This window comes from Salmo trutta, chromosome 35, assembly GCF_901001165.1.
Source record: "Salmo trutta chromosome 35, fSalTru1.1, whole genome shotgun sequence".
NCBI lineage: Eukaryota > Metazoa > Chordata > Actinopteri > Salmoniformes > Salmonidae > Salmo > Salmo trutta.
In genome coordinates this window covers 5,011,837-5,028,275 of record NC_042991.1, presented here as the reverse complement: position 1 = coordinate 5,028,275, position 16,439 = coordinate 5,011,837, and the positions used below count along the sequence as shown (strand labels likewise).

Below are 16,439 nucleotides of genomic sequence, written 5' to 3'. Positions count from 1 at the left end.
AAATATTATAGTTTGATTACATTTTAGGGTATCTGAGGAGTAAATAGAAACGTATTTTGACTTGTTGAAACAAAGTTTAGGGGTAGATTTTCGGATTTCTTTCTCTGCAAGTTGAACGAGTGGATTACTCCCGCTAGCGGGACACCAATCTTTTTTCCAATCACATCAGATCTTTTCATGTCAGATCTTTTACGGAGCCGATCTGATTGGTCACAAAATAGGGCTGCCTGTGTAAACGCAAGACTCTCTTAGACCATGTCAATTTCAAGCGTATCTTTTAAAAAGATAAGCTTTACTGCTTTGCAGTATATCCCTCTGGCAGGAAAGAGAATGTGAGTCATTTCCAAAGACAATAAAAACAATATTGGTTTTATCATCACAACAAGCATCTTTAAGGGCTGTTAAGTAGAGACAAGTCATAAAAACAAATGATCTGAGTAAAGACACAAGTACCAAGGCAATGCTAACTGAATCACCTTTAAAAGCAGCCTAACTAGACAAGACTGAAATAATTCAGCTCCCCTGTTTCTCTTCTCACTTGTCTGCCGATGTCAATGTTCTCATGTTCTCACTCTCTCCCTAACTCTTACTCTCCCTCTCTCTCTCTGACGGCCTAACTGCTGTTTCTCTGTCTACTCCTATCACTTTCTCTCTCTATTGGTCTTCTCTCCCTTTCTGTTTTCCGCCTTTCTCTTCCCCTCTTATTCTCTCTGTCTGTCTTCTCCCGTCTTCCTCGTACTCTTTCATTCTCACTCTCTCTCTCTCCATCTTCTCCTCTCTCGAGGAACGTTCTCTGAGGCCAGTCGTATTTTAAGTACGTCCGTCTGTCGGCTCCCTGCGCTCCCCACAGCACCACAATACCTCTGAGCTGGTTCAATTTGAGACCTCCTTATCATCTCACCAAATTGAATCGACAGGCTGAGGAGAAGAGAGGCTTCTGACCCACATTACTGGCACAGTTAGGCTCCGGAGCTCTGCCGCTCAAATGGGACAGAGGAGCGAGGAGAAGAGACGAGAGGGGGACAGAGGGAGACAGAGGGAGAATCCAGGAGAAGTCTGGAGATGGACAATCCAATCTCCTCGACTGACCTCATCAAATGGGAAAGTTTTCCAAACTTTCCTCAAGTCCAGAGGCTAAGAGCCTGTCAGTTTCAATCTGTTTTTGAAGTGTTGTTGTGTGTCAAGGGTCTTGTTAATTTCTATGACGTTCGTTATGTATCTATTTGATGTCTGTTGGTTCTTTGTTGTCTGCATTGTCACATTGCAGACGCAGCTACAACTGCCACTTGTGGGCAAATCAAGTTGACCAAATTTAATTGAAATGTAGATTGTTGTTTAATTGCCCCCAAACGTCTCTTTCCAGACATCAAGGCATTGTCTGTCGGCTGGAGGGGCGAGGGGGTACCCTGCTTGGGTAGATCTATGGTTTGAAGTGTGTGTGTGCGTTCGCGGTGTATGTGTACATGTGAGTGTGCACACGTGTGTCTATAAACGTCTGTGTGAGACTAGTCTGGCTGTATAATGGCTATCACACTGGGTGGCTGTGTGTCCACTGTGTGTTAATGAGGGTATTAGGTTTCACATTACTGTACCTCTAAGAGATGGACCACAGCTAGATAATTACAACACTAGCTAATGGTGTTATTACTCATAGGGAAGAGATGGACACAGCGATATTGTGTAACCTTTCACTAATGGAAATACCAGGAAAAATGACTGGGAGGCAGCAGGGGAAAGCAATGGATATTTCATCCTCCCCATCCAATGCCTGTATTACTGTCTATCAGGGAAATGGGATACAAAGTACACTGTGACATGCACAAGCCACAATGATTTATAAAGACAGCTAAATGAGGAAGTGAAGTGAATAGTAGGGTTTCTGGTTGCTAGTAAGGACTGAAAGAGAGGGGTTCTGAAAGTGAAGGCGGTAAACAGCTTCCTCTGAAAGGGTGGTTAATGATTCATTAGCCCAAATGGAGAGTCACCGCTCATTAGCCTAATGCTAATCTCCACTCAGTATCCCATAGACACGCTAATGCTAATTCAGGAACTCAGTAAAATGATATGTCTCCTGTCGTTGGTTCACTCATTCATTGATTCATGTGTTCACTCGTTCATTTACAGAAAAAAACTGGCACTGTACATACATAGCTTTAAAATATAATTGCTGCTTTAATCTGTCATTCCAGATTCCTCGAGTGAAATCAATTAAATTAAATGAGGTCTGTAATGATTAAGAATGTGTCATTTCTGAACATTTGTGAGTGTGTGTGTATGAGAGAGCAAGAGAGAGCGGAAGAGAGAATGATCCAGCGGAGGCAAGGTGAGAGGAAGCTACTTTAGACTATTGAGATGCAGCCAGGGCTGCTCTATCTCCTATACTGATCTATTAAACCATAGCGCTCTATCTCTCTGAGACATCAAAGTCCACAGGCTTGATGTCTGAGTTTGAAGGCCTCTTTATACAGAAAGGATCCACCTGGCTAGACTGCAGCGTGGCTTCTGGCTAGTCAAATCACAGCACTGCATGCTTAAGGGGGTCTTTGAGCACTCAACCACATCAAAACGACAACGGACCTAATGCGCATTGTTATACTATAACCCTATTATGACCCTTTACACTCTTAGAAAAAAAAGGTGCGGTCTAGAACCTTAAAGGGTTCTTCGGCTGTCCTCATAGGAGAACCCTTTTTGGTTAAAGGTATAAACCTTTATGTTCAAGGTAGAATCCTTGTGTATTCCATGTACAGTCGTGGCCAAAAGTTTTGAGAATGACACAAATGTTAATTTTCACAAAGTTTGCTGCTTCAGTGTCTTTAGATATTTTTGTCAGATGTTACTATGGAATACTGAAGTATAATTACAAACATTTCATAAGTGTCAAAGGCTTTTATTGACAATTACATGAAGTTGATGCAAAGAGTCAATATTTGCAGTGTTGACCCTTTCTTTTTCAAGACCTCTGCAATCCGCCCTGGCATGCTGTCAATTAACTTCTGAGCCACATCCTGACTGATGGCAGCCCATTCTTGCATAATCAATGCTTGGAGTTTGTCAGAATTTGTGGGTTTTTGTTTGTCCACCCGCCTCTTGAGGATTGACCACAAGTTCTCAATGGGATTAAGGTCTGGGGAGTTTCCTGGCCATGGACCCAAAATATCGATGTTTTGTTCCCTGAGCCACTTAGTTGCCTTATGGCAAGGTGTTCCATCATGCTGGAAAAGGCATTGTTCGTCACCAAACTGTTCCTGGATGGTAGGGAGAAGTTGCTCTCGGAGGATGTGTTGGTACCATTCTTTATTCATGGCTGTGTTCTTAGGCAAAATTGTAAGTGAGCCCACTCTCTTGGTTGAGAAGCAACCCCATACATGAATGGTCTCAGGATGCTTTACTGTTGGCATGACACAGGACTGATGTTAGCGCTCACCTTGTCTTCTCCGGACAAGCTTTTTTCCGGATGCCCCAAACAATTGGAAAGGGGATTCATCAGAGAAAATGACATTACCCCAGTCCTCAGCAGTCCAATCCCTGTACCTTTTGCAGAATATCATTTTGTCCCTGATGTTTTTCCTGGAGAGAAGTGGCTTCTTTGCTGCCCTTCTTGACACCAGACCATCCTCCAAAAGTCTTCACCTCACTGTGCGTGCAGATGCACTCACACATGCCTGCTGCCATTCCTGAGCAAGCTCTGTACTGGTGGTGCCCCGATCCCGCAGCTTAATCAACTTTAGGAGATGGTCCTGGCGCTTGCTGGACTTTCTTGGGTGCCCTGAAGCTTTCTTCACAACAGTTGAACCGCTCTCCTTGAAGTTCTTGATGATCCGATAAATGGTTGATTTAGGTGCAATCTTACTGGCAGCAATATCCTTGCCTGTGAAGCCCTTTTTCTGCAAAGCAATGATGACGGCACATGTTCTTTGCAGGTAAACATGGTTGACAGAGGAAGAACAATGATTCCAACACCACCCTCCTTTGAAGCTTCCAGTCTGTTATTCGAACTCAATCAGCATGTCAGCGTGATCTCCAGCCGTGTCCTCGTCAACACTCACACCTGTGTTAACGAGAGAATCACTGACATGATGTCAGCTGGTCCTTTTGTGGCAGGGCTGAAATGCAGTGGAAATGTTTTTTGGGGGATTCAGTTCATTTGCATGGCAAAGAGGGACTTTGCAATTAATTGACATTCTGGAGTATATGCAAATTGCCATCATACAAACTGAGGTAGCAGACTTTGTGAAAATGTATATTTGTGTCATTCTCAAAACTTTTGGCCATGACTGTAGAACCCTTTCTACATCGAGTTCTACTTCTACCAGGAACCAGAAAGGGTCCTCCTATGGGGACAGCCGGAGAACCCTTCTCGAAAAAACATGTCTATAAGAGTAGCATCTTACCCTCACCCTGAGGTCACTGATGTCACACCCAATCCCCTCTATCAAACCAACCAAGAGGAACCCAACTCGATTAACTGACTTAAAAATGCACCGCTGCAAGAGCGGGATGGTCTCAATATTTGGGTGTTTATTGATCACAGCAGTCGATATTCATGAATGGTGAAAGGCCAGTTAGGTTTTTAAGGAGATCCTGGGGACTGTTGATGCCTCATACCGTAAAACTTAAATGAATAATTGCCCGGGCATTTATTGGCTTAAATCACTGAACACAACAGACTCTTATTGGAGACAGGCTTCTATTTGAGCCAGGTGTCTATTTCCTTAATGCACACAACTGTTGTTCATTTGCATAGTTAATTATTTATTTAGAGCATTCACTTCCATCCAGCATTTTAATTCATTTCTTAATTTCCTGCACTAATGTGCTATCATTTACACACTGTGTCACGTTTCTTTAGTCTTAATATGCCTCTATTTTGGAAGAAAAAAAACGTCCGAGACAGAATAATTATTCTCCTGTTTGACTTTGCACTTTTGGCAGTTCTTACTTTCGCCACTAGAGCGTGATCGGACGATTTCTTGGGGTCTGTACTCCCGGAGTTGTTGACTGTTTTGGTGCTTGCCAGTTAGCTACATGTCAAGGGTTAGCTATCAGTTCTCAGCTCTTAGCAGCCAATGGGTAGCGCTTTCTTTCTGACGACAAAAACTGATTGGCATCCTTTTTTTGTTTGTCATTATTTCATTATTTAATGTAACAAATCAAACATTAAACCTCGTAAACAAATCATGGTAATTCATTGTAACCTAGTAAAAAATTGGTTTAGACCTGCCGTTTATTTGCTGAAATGTGTGCTGTTGCTCAGCTATTAAACGTGCAATTAAACGCAGTCTCAAATAGCCGCCTGTCCCTTTTAACGTATATCGCAGTCGAATGAGCAGTGTTGGGAGTAGTGAACTACATGTAGTGGGGATCCTAACTGACCTAAGACAGGGCATTTTTACTGGGATTAAATGTCAGGAATTGTGAAAAACTGAGTTCAAATGTATTTGACTAAGGTGTATGTAAACTTCCGACTCCAACTGTATATGCTATATAAACAAGGAAGCGAGAGCAGCTAATATTTTACCAACAGTAAGCTTGGTCGGCATGGCCTGACATGAAAATCAGACAGTCAATTCTCTGGCAGACAGGGTGGCCCAATCATTTTCAATGAAGCCTGGACGGGATTCTGCTCTATTTATTATTATTATTATTAAAACAATTTTGGTGATTACGATCTTGTCTCATCGCTGCAACTCCCCAACGGGCGATGGTCGAGTCATGCGTCCTCCAAAACATGACCCGCCAAGCCGTGCTTCTTAACACTCGCTTAACCCGGAAGCCAGACGCACCAATGGGTCGGAGGAAACACCGTTCAACTGACGACCTTGGCCAATTGTGCGCCACGCTATGAGACTTCCGGCCACGGCCGGTTATGACACAACCAGGGAACGAACCCCAGGCTGTAGTGACGCCGCAACACTCAGGCGGCCCTCTGCTCTATTTTTCAAGCGGCGCTGTCGTTGTTGACCAATCACAGTTGGAAACATAATTTGCCCACTCTAGCTAGCTAGCTGGCCAACACGATCATTTTAGTCATGTTGAACAATAAAAATCATTGTTTTCTAATCCATTTAGTTTTTATTAATAATTTCTGTTGCATGTAACTATGTTTTTATGTATGCGATTTGTTACAGCCATCATTTTTTTTGCACGGTCTATAATGTTTGTTTATTTCGTTGCTATGGTCACTGGCTGCTGTCACCCTTGTGTGTGTGTGTGTGTGTGTGTGTGTGTGTGTGTGTGAAGGCACTAGCCGCTTTGACTAGAGGGACAAGTGGTGTGTACTCGACACTGATATTCCGCTGGCTGTTTGAAATGCGCTTAAAGGACCGTGGCTGGCCGCAGCAGTCTTCTATTTGCATGCTCTATTCACTCCATACAGACGGTTGACAGCCACAGACCTCAAGCACATTAATAACTTAACTGCACGGGCACAACAAAGATATTTTGATGAAACGAGAATCTACTTGGCATATTTCTTAGTACGGTTTGAACAAACAAATCACTTGCTGGGTCATAGTTTTTTTAATAGCCGTTATCATATTATCTCACCGTCAAATATTCAAACAAAACGAACATCTCGCTAGCTGTCAGTTGAAGATTCAGACAAACAAATCGCATATTCTAATCAATGGTTTTTACAATATCTCATTATCACTGTAGAAAACAATGCGTGATATCTAACTAAGGGAAGAGCTGCGAAGGTAGGATAAAGAATGTGTGCATGTGTCTGAGACAGACAGATAAAACCAGAGCGAGAGAATAGGAGAGAGAGAACGAGAGAGCAGGAGACAGGAGTGGACGAGAGAGAGAGAGGAGAGCAGAGACCTGTGCTGCGGTCTGGTGTGTTCTGTTCTGTGGAGATAAAGACTGTCTGTCTGTCTGTTCCACCATCAGCCATCTGTAGAATGCTCTAGTCCACATCAAATGTTGATTGAACAGAGCCTCAAGCACAGGAAAACAATAACATACATATTTCACATGTACAACTCTCCGTGTGCGCCAATCGCTCACTCAAAGCTCCTCAACAATGAAAGATAAACAACACAGCGAGAGATATGAGGAGATGCTCTGTCATCCTTGGAATTTGTGGAAACATACTTGTACAGTACAAACAGTTGTAGTGTATAATATAACGTTGGTGTGTAGAGTTTTTTTTTTTTTTCTTCATCCCTGTTGTTGGGCCTTTCCCTTTGCTTTCTTCCACTGACATCCTGATGGAGCATACTGTAGCAGTTATTCAAATTAGGTGTGCAGTATTCTCTCTGTGTGTGTGTGTGAACCGTTTCAGGTGATTTGAATGAACGGTGTCAGGGAGGGTTTTGAATAATGGGCGCATGCAGAAATAGGCCAACATAAACGTTATAAATAACGTCACCTCGGAGAGAAGGATTAGCTTCATCATACTCTCTACCGTTTCACCTCACATACTGTGAAACTACCTCTGCTAGGCTACACGTTCGGAGCTGTATAATAGGGCAGCCGTTGGCTTTTGTTACATGCGAGTTCAAACAAGGATACAGGATGTGTGATGAGAGACTGGCTGGAAGTGAAGTTTGTTTTGTCACATTTGTGTTTCTGAGTGTAGGAAGCATCCCTTCTTTCTGACTGTTTGACTTTTTGTGAATGAGGTCCAACAGCTTAGAGAGGAAATGAACAGAGATCTGTGCCACTGTGTGTGTGTGCGTGCACCGTAGCCTGTAGCAGTGGAAAATAAGCAATACTAATCAGAATTCACAAAGAGGAGCAGGGCCAACAGGGCTAACCCAAGCAACAACAAATATTTTTGTCCAGAGTTGCTCCCCTCCTCAAAAAGGTAACGGATAGATTCTAGTCATACAACAGCCGTAAATCCATCAGAGTCTGGCAGCGGTTTTTATCTTTTCATCCCTCTTTCACTGTTGATGCTCAGAAAGCGTGTCACCTTCATCAGAGGAAGCCTGGCAATACATAGAACATGTATCTTTTGTTCCAATGTCTACGTTCCCAGTCTACCATACAGGCATGTCTGGCAGGTCATCATTTTCCACTTTCACTTATTTTCCGTTCGTTTTTTTCATCGATTTGACCCTTTTCCATCTTAAGCCTGTTAGGAAATACAAACTAGTGTGGAGGCACCAGAACAGGAGTGTGCCTGGCATTTTAACCAAGGAGAGACTGTCAGTGTCCATTTCTCAAACTGTCACCTGCAGGAAATCCCATAGAAGATATACCAAGAGAGACACAATGACACGTCCTATTGTGAAAGTACAGTAGAGAAATTGTGACAACTCATCGAGGAACTACGACAGCAGAGAAAGTCGGTGACACATCTCATTATGGAAGGCGCTGTTTCCAAATGACTGATTGATTAAGCTGTCAGAGCGGTAGAGAGTGGAGCGCCTCTGAGGCTTAGATGAGACCTGTTCCGGTCCAGCCCTGAAAACTGATAAATCATTTCCGAGTCATTGCGATGTCAAGACATCATATCAATATCGCCCTGTCCCTCTTCTCTGAGGGACGATGACAGTCCTCTCTGCATGCCTACACTGGCATCGATTTCTGTGCCATGTTTATGAAGTCTATGAGTCATCCTGTCCTACACTCACACACACACACACACACACACACACACACACACACACACACTAGACACACACAGAGTGTTACGTCCAACTGGCTGAACACAAGGCAGAGTGCGTGGAGGGAAACAACAGCGAGTCGCTCGGCTAACAACGACAGATAATCACAGTAATTATACAGCAGGAAAAGGTCCGCAATCCCCAAAAAGCTATCAAAATAAACTGTCACACTCAATCATGTCTGAAAATGATAATGTCCCGTGAAATAGTGTCATTAGACAAATGGCATGACACCATGCCATGGCTGACATGATAGAAAGAACGAGGGAGAAGAGGGAGATTCTTTCCCGGAAAGCAAACTCATCAATTTCTCTCTTTGGCTCTCATAACCAACCGTCCTAAATTTACTGGCCAGCCCTCCAGGTTTTCTCCTGCCTCACCCCTCTCTATCTCTCTTGCTCTCTTGTGCACTCTTCATCACTCTCTCTGTATCTCTCCCTCTAGCTCTCTGTCTGCCTGCCTCTCTCTCCATCGTTCTCATCACCATTTTCCTATAACTTGCCATCCCTCTCGCTCTCCCTCCACCAGTACCGTCTACCCATATCTCTCCCCCTTTCCCTCTCTCTTGTCTATAAGTTTTCTGTGGGTGTATTGGCTGTAGATTTACGTCCGTCTCTGTCCCATAGTGCTGACTAAAGGAGCAGCTCCAGCTAAGGAATCCAACAGAACTGCACAGTCTGGGAACTCTGTTATGACGGAGGCAAGACATGGTGTGTGTGTGGGGGAATCAACATGTGGATATATTATTGGTTAAAGTCCATTACTCTGATACTAAAACCTATGTTATTACTACTGTATCGACCAACCACAACTACTACATTGACATTTTAGTCATTAAGCTCTTATCCAGAGCGACCTATTGCATTCATCTTAAGATCACAGTTGTAAGTAACATTTTTCTCAATACAGAAGTTATCAGCTAAGTCAGTGCTGGTAGGAAAAGGCAAGTGCAAGGTAACATTTTTTTGGGGGGGTTATAAGACTGAGATGTCTTATTTAACATACTATTTGAAGATGTAGGGTTCATCAAAGCAGAGTCACTGCTTTGATGTTTACAGAGAACGACAGGGTGTTGTCCAGGGTCATGCCAAGGTTCTTTGCATTCTGGGAGGGGGACACTGTGGATTTATCGACTGTGATGGAGAGGTCTTGGAGCAGGCAAGCCTTCCCCAGGGGGAAGATCAGCTCCGTCTTGTCAAGGTTGAGCTTGAGGTGGTGGCCGACATCCAAGCTGAGATATCTGCCAGGCACGCAGAGATGCGTGTCGGCACCTGGGTGTCAGAAGAGGGAATGAGAAACGTAGTTGAGTGTCATCCGATAGCAATGATAGGAGAGACCATGAAAGGACATGACGGAGCCAAGTGACTTGGTGTATAGAGAAAAGAGAAGAGGGCCTAGAACCGAGATCTGGGGGAAATCACTAGTGTGAGCACATGGTGCAGACACAGAACCTCTCCACGCCACCCTGTAGGAGCGACCTGCCAGGTAGGATGCAATCCAGGAGTGTGCAGCGCCTGAGACGCCCAGCCCTGAGACGGTGGAGAGGAGGATCTGACGATTCATGATGTCCAAGGCAACGGATAGATTCGAGGAGGATGAGAACAGCAAAGAGAGAGTCAGCTTTGGCAGAGCGGAGAGCCTCCGTAAGGAGAGCAGTCTCAGTTGAGTGACCCGTCTTGAAGCCTGACTGGTTAGGGTCAAGAAGATAGTTCTGAAAGAGAAGTGTTTTGGAAAGAAAAGAAAGAAGGGATACCGGTCTGTAGTTTTTGACTTCAGAGGGGTCGTGTGTTGGTTTCTTGAGGAGGGGAGCAACTCTGGCCAATTTGAAGTCAGAAGGGACGCAGCCATTGGTCAGGGATGAGTGGATGAGGGAAGTGAGGAATGGGAGAAGGTCTCCAGACTATGTCTGGAGAAGGGAAGAGGGGATGGGTTCGAGTAGGCAGGTTGTCGGGCAGCTGGACATCACTAGTCGCAGGATTTCATCTGGAGAGAGAGGGGAGAAAGAGGTCAAGGCTTAGGGTAGTTCTGTGTGAATGGGGCTAGTGAACTCAGTAGGCTGAGTGAATGAGGTGTGGCTGTCATCAACCTTTTTTCAAAGTGGTTGACAAAGTCATCTGCAGAGAAGTAGGGGGAAGAGGTGGAGGGTTAAGGAGTGAGGAGAAGGTGGAAAAGAGTTTCCCAAGCTTGGAGGCAGAGGCTTGGAATTTAGAGTGAACGAAATCATCTTTAGCGGCAGATTTAGAAGAACAGAAGGTAAAGAGGAGGGAGTGAAAGAAAAATGGGTCCTCTGGAAAAAATGTTTTTCTCATTTTCTCCTGTTCTGTGAGCACGCAATGAGTCACTCAGCCATGGAGCAGGAGGGGAGGGTTGAGCCGGCCGGGAAGAAAGGGGACAGTGGGAGTCAAAGGAGGTGGAAAGGGAAGGAGAATAAGGTCGAAGAGGCAGTCAGGAGACAGGAGGGAGAAGGATTTAGCAGAAGGAAGAGATGATAGGATAGAAGAAGAGAGAGTATTGGAAAAGCCAACTGACATTTACTCCTGCGTTGGTGACCTGTTGCACCCTCGACAACCACTGTGATTATTATTATTTGACCCTGCTTGTCATCTATGAACATTTTAACATCTTGGCCATGTTTTGTTATAATCTCCACCCGGCACAGCCAGAAGAGGACTGGCCACCCCTCATAGCCTGGTTTCTTCCTAGGTTCTGGCCTTTCTAGGGAGTTTTTCCTAGCCACCGTGCTTCTACACCTGCATTGCTTGCTGTTTGGGGTTTTAGGCTGGGTGTCTGTACAGCACTTTGTGACATCAGCTGATGTAAGAAGGGCTTTATAAATAAATTTGATTGAAGAGAAAGAGCAACAATTGTGATGGCACATGTACACCTGGGTAGGGGCTGAGTGGTTAGGGTTGGAGGAGAGAGGGAGAAAAAATGAAAAAAGTAGTGATCAGAGATCTGGAGGGGGTTGCAGTGAGATGAGGTTAAGCATATTGCCTGACTTGTGAGGGGTAGGAGACTGGAAAAGGGTGAGGTCAAAAGAGGCAAGGAGGGGAAAGAAATATGTGGAAAGAAAGGTGTAGAATTCAGGCGTTTGGAGGTTGAAGTCGCCCTGTATGATGAGCTGTGAGCCATCGTCTGGAAAGTAGCTTATCAAGGTGTCAATCTCATTGAGGAAGACCTAGTGGGTGATAAATGACAACAATGTTAAGCTAGATTGGACAAGTGACATGAGGAGATGGACAGGTGAGAGAGGAGGAAAAGAGAAAATCTCCATTTAGGAGAAATTAGTAGCCCTGTGCCACCCCCATGATGACCAGATGCTCTAGGTCTATGAGAGAACACATAGTCAGATAACGAGAGAGGTAATCCATGTCTCTGTCAGGGCCAAAAAGTGAAGGGACTGACCACAGATTGGCAGTTTCGAAGGCTGCCAAAGACTAGGATGTCCACATGGGTTGTGCGTGCACGGTACACTAGATTAGAAGGGTTGAAACCACGGGGTGGGGCGCATCTGTAAAACCTACAGTGACAGGAGTAAATAGGCATGTAAATCACACACATACTTGACAAAGCTACAAAAGAGCAAAATTAGGTAATCTGAAAATAACTAGGTAACATACCCAAGTAAGAGAGTGGTGTGAAGCCTTCCTCTCTTTCCTTCCTCGAGTAACATCGCAGAACAATTCTGCAGAATGTCTTTGTTTTGGCGACAGTCTTCGTTTTGGGAGACAACACCACCGCCTGACAAGACTGTAGCCGCTGAAAAACTGGGAGAGACTAAAGTACTAACACTAATTGTATGGCCCTATAAACGCGGACGGAATCACGGAATCCAGACATTAAAATGGAATTCAACAATATCGTAACATTTATTGAACTTAGTAGGAAATCGGATAAATGTTTATCATAAGACATGAACAGAGTGCACCAGTGATTCGTATTTCCTCCAAATTTCTGAAGAGACAAAGAGAATTCCCCCTGTCTGTGTATGTGCAGTGTGCGCGTCTAACACTTTGTGTAGCCGTTAGCAATGATGCTAATGAAAAATCTTCTGGTAGATGCACTGGAATTAAAGGGTAACTACACCCAAAAATCGGTCTCTTGATGTGGTTTAAGCATTATTGTGGACTTAGAACGTCCAATTTTGAGGTCGAAAACATGAAAAACATGAACAAATAATAGTTATTTTACGGCCCTTATAATTGCTGATTGCCTAGCAGAGGTGAAGAAAAATACCCCCTCCAACAGACACAGCCACCAATTATCAGTCACAAATGGACCTGAAACCAGTCCAAGTCAATGTTCCAACACTTCACAGCCACAAGTACAGAGCATTCAGCAGTTCAAAGCAATGATAAAGTAGGAAGCTAGGTAGACGGCTAGCACTTAACTAGAATTACCCTATCCGGACTATATCAACAACAACACTTATTGAAAATCAAAAAGGCTACTCTTGCAGAGATTAGCTGCCTTCCCAGACTGTAGATGAGCACAGCTGCAAATACTACAATAAGCTGAAGGGTAAGTCATTAACACATTTCTTATTCTATTCAGTTCTATAATACTCTGTTCAAATCTACATAGAGTAACTATACTATGCACAAAACAATCTTTGCCTCACCACCAACTGTAACTGAGAGACATGTCTTTTAGTGAGAGGCTGAGATCTGAAACTGGAGTGTCCCTAGAGAAACCTGACCTTACCCTCCTTCACAACACACGCACGCGCCTGCACGCACGCACATGCACAAACACGCATGCACACGCACGAATGCACGCGCGATACGCACGGGCACACGCAGCTCAAATAACCTGAATGGAGCGCAAACATCAGATGAGATCGATAACAAAAGCAGCTCATATAAAATCTGAAGAAGGAATAAGAGAGGACTGCACCTGGCATTTCAAGGCTACCATGGCAACTAGACCAAATGGCTGTTCATTTTGGTGAGGTCCGTCAAACATTCCAGATTGCGCAACTCTTTCCTGAGAAGCGCTCTCCACCAATGGGAGAAGACTTTATTTATACCCTTCACAGAGGCACCTGTTGCTTGTTGGGCAGTGAAGGAATGTGTGTGTGTGTGTGTGTGTCAGTGTGTCACACACCATATGTAAACTCTATAGGCAAATGTGCTGTGCGCTGATAATGACTGAGATAGGCTGTTCTCTAGTTGCCATGACACTGCCTATGGAACGACAGGGATATGTAAACCAGCCAACAACATTGGCCGTAGCGTACAGAGGTGTGTGTCATGTTAATCCTCTGTTAAGACAATATCGGTGATGAGTGATGACTGAACTTTTGGCCTGGTGGTGTGTGTGTGTGTGTGTGTGTGTGTGTGCGCGCGCATTTGTGCATTTATGTGATTCTGAGGGGTGCGGATTAGGTCTGGTCGGGTTGAGGGAGTACACACGGGGACATAAAACGAGACAAATGGACTTGGAGACACACACACTAACATCTCAGAATTATGACCGCGTGAGTTTACATACCGGCGGTCTGTTTAAGAATAAAACATGGCAGAGAGACACAGATGCTGGACTCATTCACACACACGCATGCATGCACAGACACACACATGCGCACACACACATGCACACAGCAGGCCCACAGCGGTCCCACAGTGCCACGACTCAGTGCCAAGATCTCTCTCACTGAGCAGTTTGAGGATTTGGGCACGTTCTTCAGTTTTGCACTGAAACATAGCATTGAATAGTTCCGGCCAGATGTCTTGATCCCACTCAACCACATACAAACACCTGGACAACTACCACCGCTGAAAAACGTAAGCCCTTTTAAACAAAACTGCCTGACAGTCTCCCTGTAAGACTTAATCTAAGTGACACAAATAGAGGCAATCGTGACTGTGCTCGTGAGACAGGCTTTTATAAAAAATGTATGCACGCACGCACGCACACACAGTGTACAGGACAGTGCACGTGTAAGGACGTGGGCTACTACTAGTGCAACAGCTTGTAACGGTACGTTTATCACGGTATGCAAAGAATACAAAGCACACACCTACAAAACTAAGGCAGGGACCTCACATCAGATACTATCACCATACTTACGTGTCTATACAATATGTGTTACCATTCTATATGTATCACGATTGCAATTCGACACAGCTATTGTATTGCGATTCGCTGTTCCAGACATATTGCACTGTACTGTCTGTCTGCTGCAGAGGGACAAGAGAGAGCCGTAATAAAAACACGTTTTGATCAGTCACGGAAATAAAAGAGCTGAAAACATGTTGCCTCACCATTTAAAAAGAAGATTGAGGCCAAAGTATAAGAGGGGAAATACAGATTTTTATTTTAAAAATCTGTAGAATCGATAATCAAAATAATATCGCGTCACAATACTACTGTATCGATCCCCCCCATCCATACTTCACAAATACACATTGTAACAGTACGTTAACACTGCATATACAGGATGTGCAGGCATGTACACACACATACTGTACAAATACACATCCTCTTCCAGACACTGTGTCAGTGTCTCACACTGTGTTCCTACAGGTAGATGCTCTGACAGTTTTTTAGGGAGAAATATAGTTTGTTGATTGTACACTGTCAGAAAAAAATTGTACAGTTAGGGTACAGTATTGTTGCCGGGGATACAAAAATATTTTTTTTTAAAACACACAATTTACCTTCAGAGGTACACATATAATCTCACATGGTACTGTTTGGTACCTTTTAGGGTACATGCAGATAATCTAGTATAATGGTACATTTTTGTTCACAATATTTTGAATATAAAGGTACAGTCATCACACACTCTCAAAAACCACACCCATCACTATCATATTTTCCAGTATGTCCTATTGCAGGTTGATAAAACAAAATTCAATGTGTGTTTTTGCATGCTCATTGATTGATTATGATGATGATTGATTATGCTACACAAGATAAATAACATACGTCTAAATGCAGATTGCAGACGATTAATAGGAGTTCCAGACCATGGTTTTGGGGGTAAACTAGGCTATTAAAGTATGGCCTTATGACATACAGTATGTCATCTATTGTCATAAAAAGTTTAATTTCAAATATAAAATATTCACTTAGGCACTCATTAGGTGAAGGTTATAGGCCTGAAGGTATCTGAATGCAACAACCATGTCTCTGTCACTAGCAAACACAGTCATGGGTAGTACTGGTAACTAAAATTCACTTAAAAGGCACCCTGGGAAATATGTAAATAAGGCATTACACCCTGCAGTGTTGAGCCAAAAACAGCCAAAAACCTTTTAGAGCTACATTTTTGCCACTTAAAAGGAACAAGCTGCTTTGTCCCTGTGGTGGTACCCTAAAAAGGCAAATGTGTACCTTTTCCAAAGGTACGCTTTTGTACCTTTACTATCTTGTCCCCTACAGTACACTATTGTCTCTTTTAAGGTACAAATTGCAAGGGTACAATAATGTACTTAGAACCAAAGGTAATTATGTGGTAAGTATAAATCAGGGTCAGTAGCAAGCTGTCGGTATTTATATACTGCAGAGGGCAGAAGTGATGACTTGCTGGCTTTATATTATCTACGTGTCTGGAGGTGTGTGTGTGTGTGTGTGTGTGTGTGTGTGTGTGTGTGTGTGTGTGTGTGTGTGTGCGTGCCTCAGCAGAGCCAGTCAGAGTTAGAGCCATTGATTTTGTGTTGGAACAGATGGAGGTATTTCACTATACCACCTGGGCAGGGACAGGACTGCTGACTGAGACGCCACCTCCATGCACCCACCCCCCCCACACAGACACACACACACACACACACACACACACACACACACACACACACACACACCTCTGGTCTTTTC

The 16,439-nt window shown here is 43.9% G+C and overlaps 1 protein-coding gene across 5 annotated transcripts in view; it reads right to left on the bottom strand.

Moving 5' to 3' along the window:
* Nucleotides 1–16,439, bottom strand: part of LOC115174482 (1-phosphatidylinositol 4,5-bisphosphate phosphodiesterase beta-1) — a 213,001-nt gene that overhangs the window by 186,668 nt on the left and 9,894 nt on the right. The gene's annotated exons all lie outside the window — the stretch shown is intronic.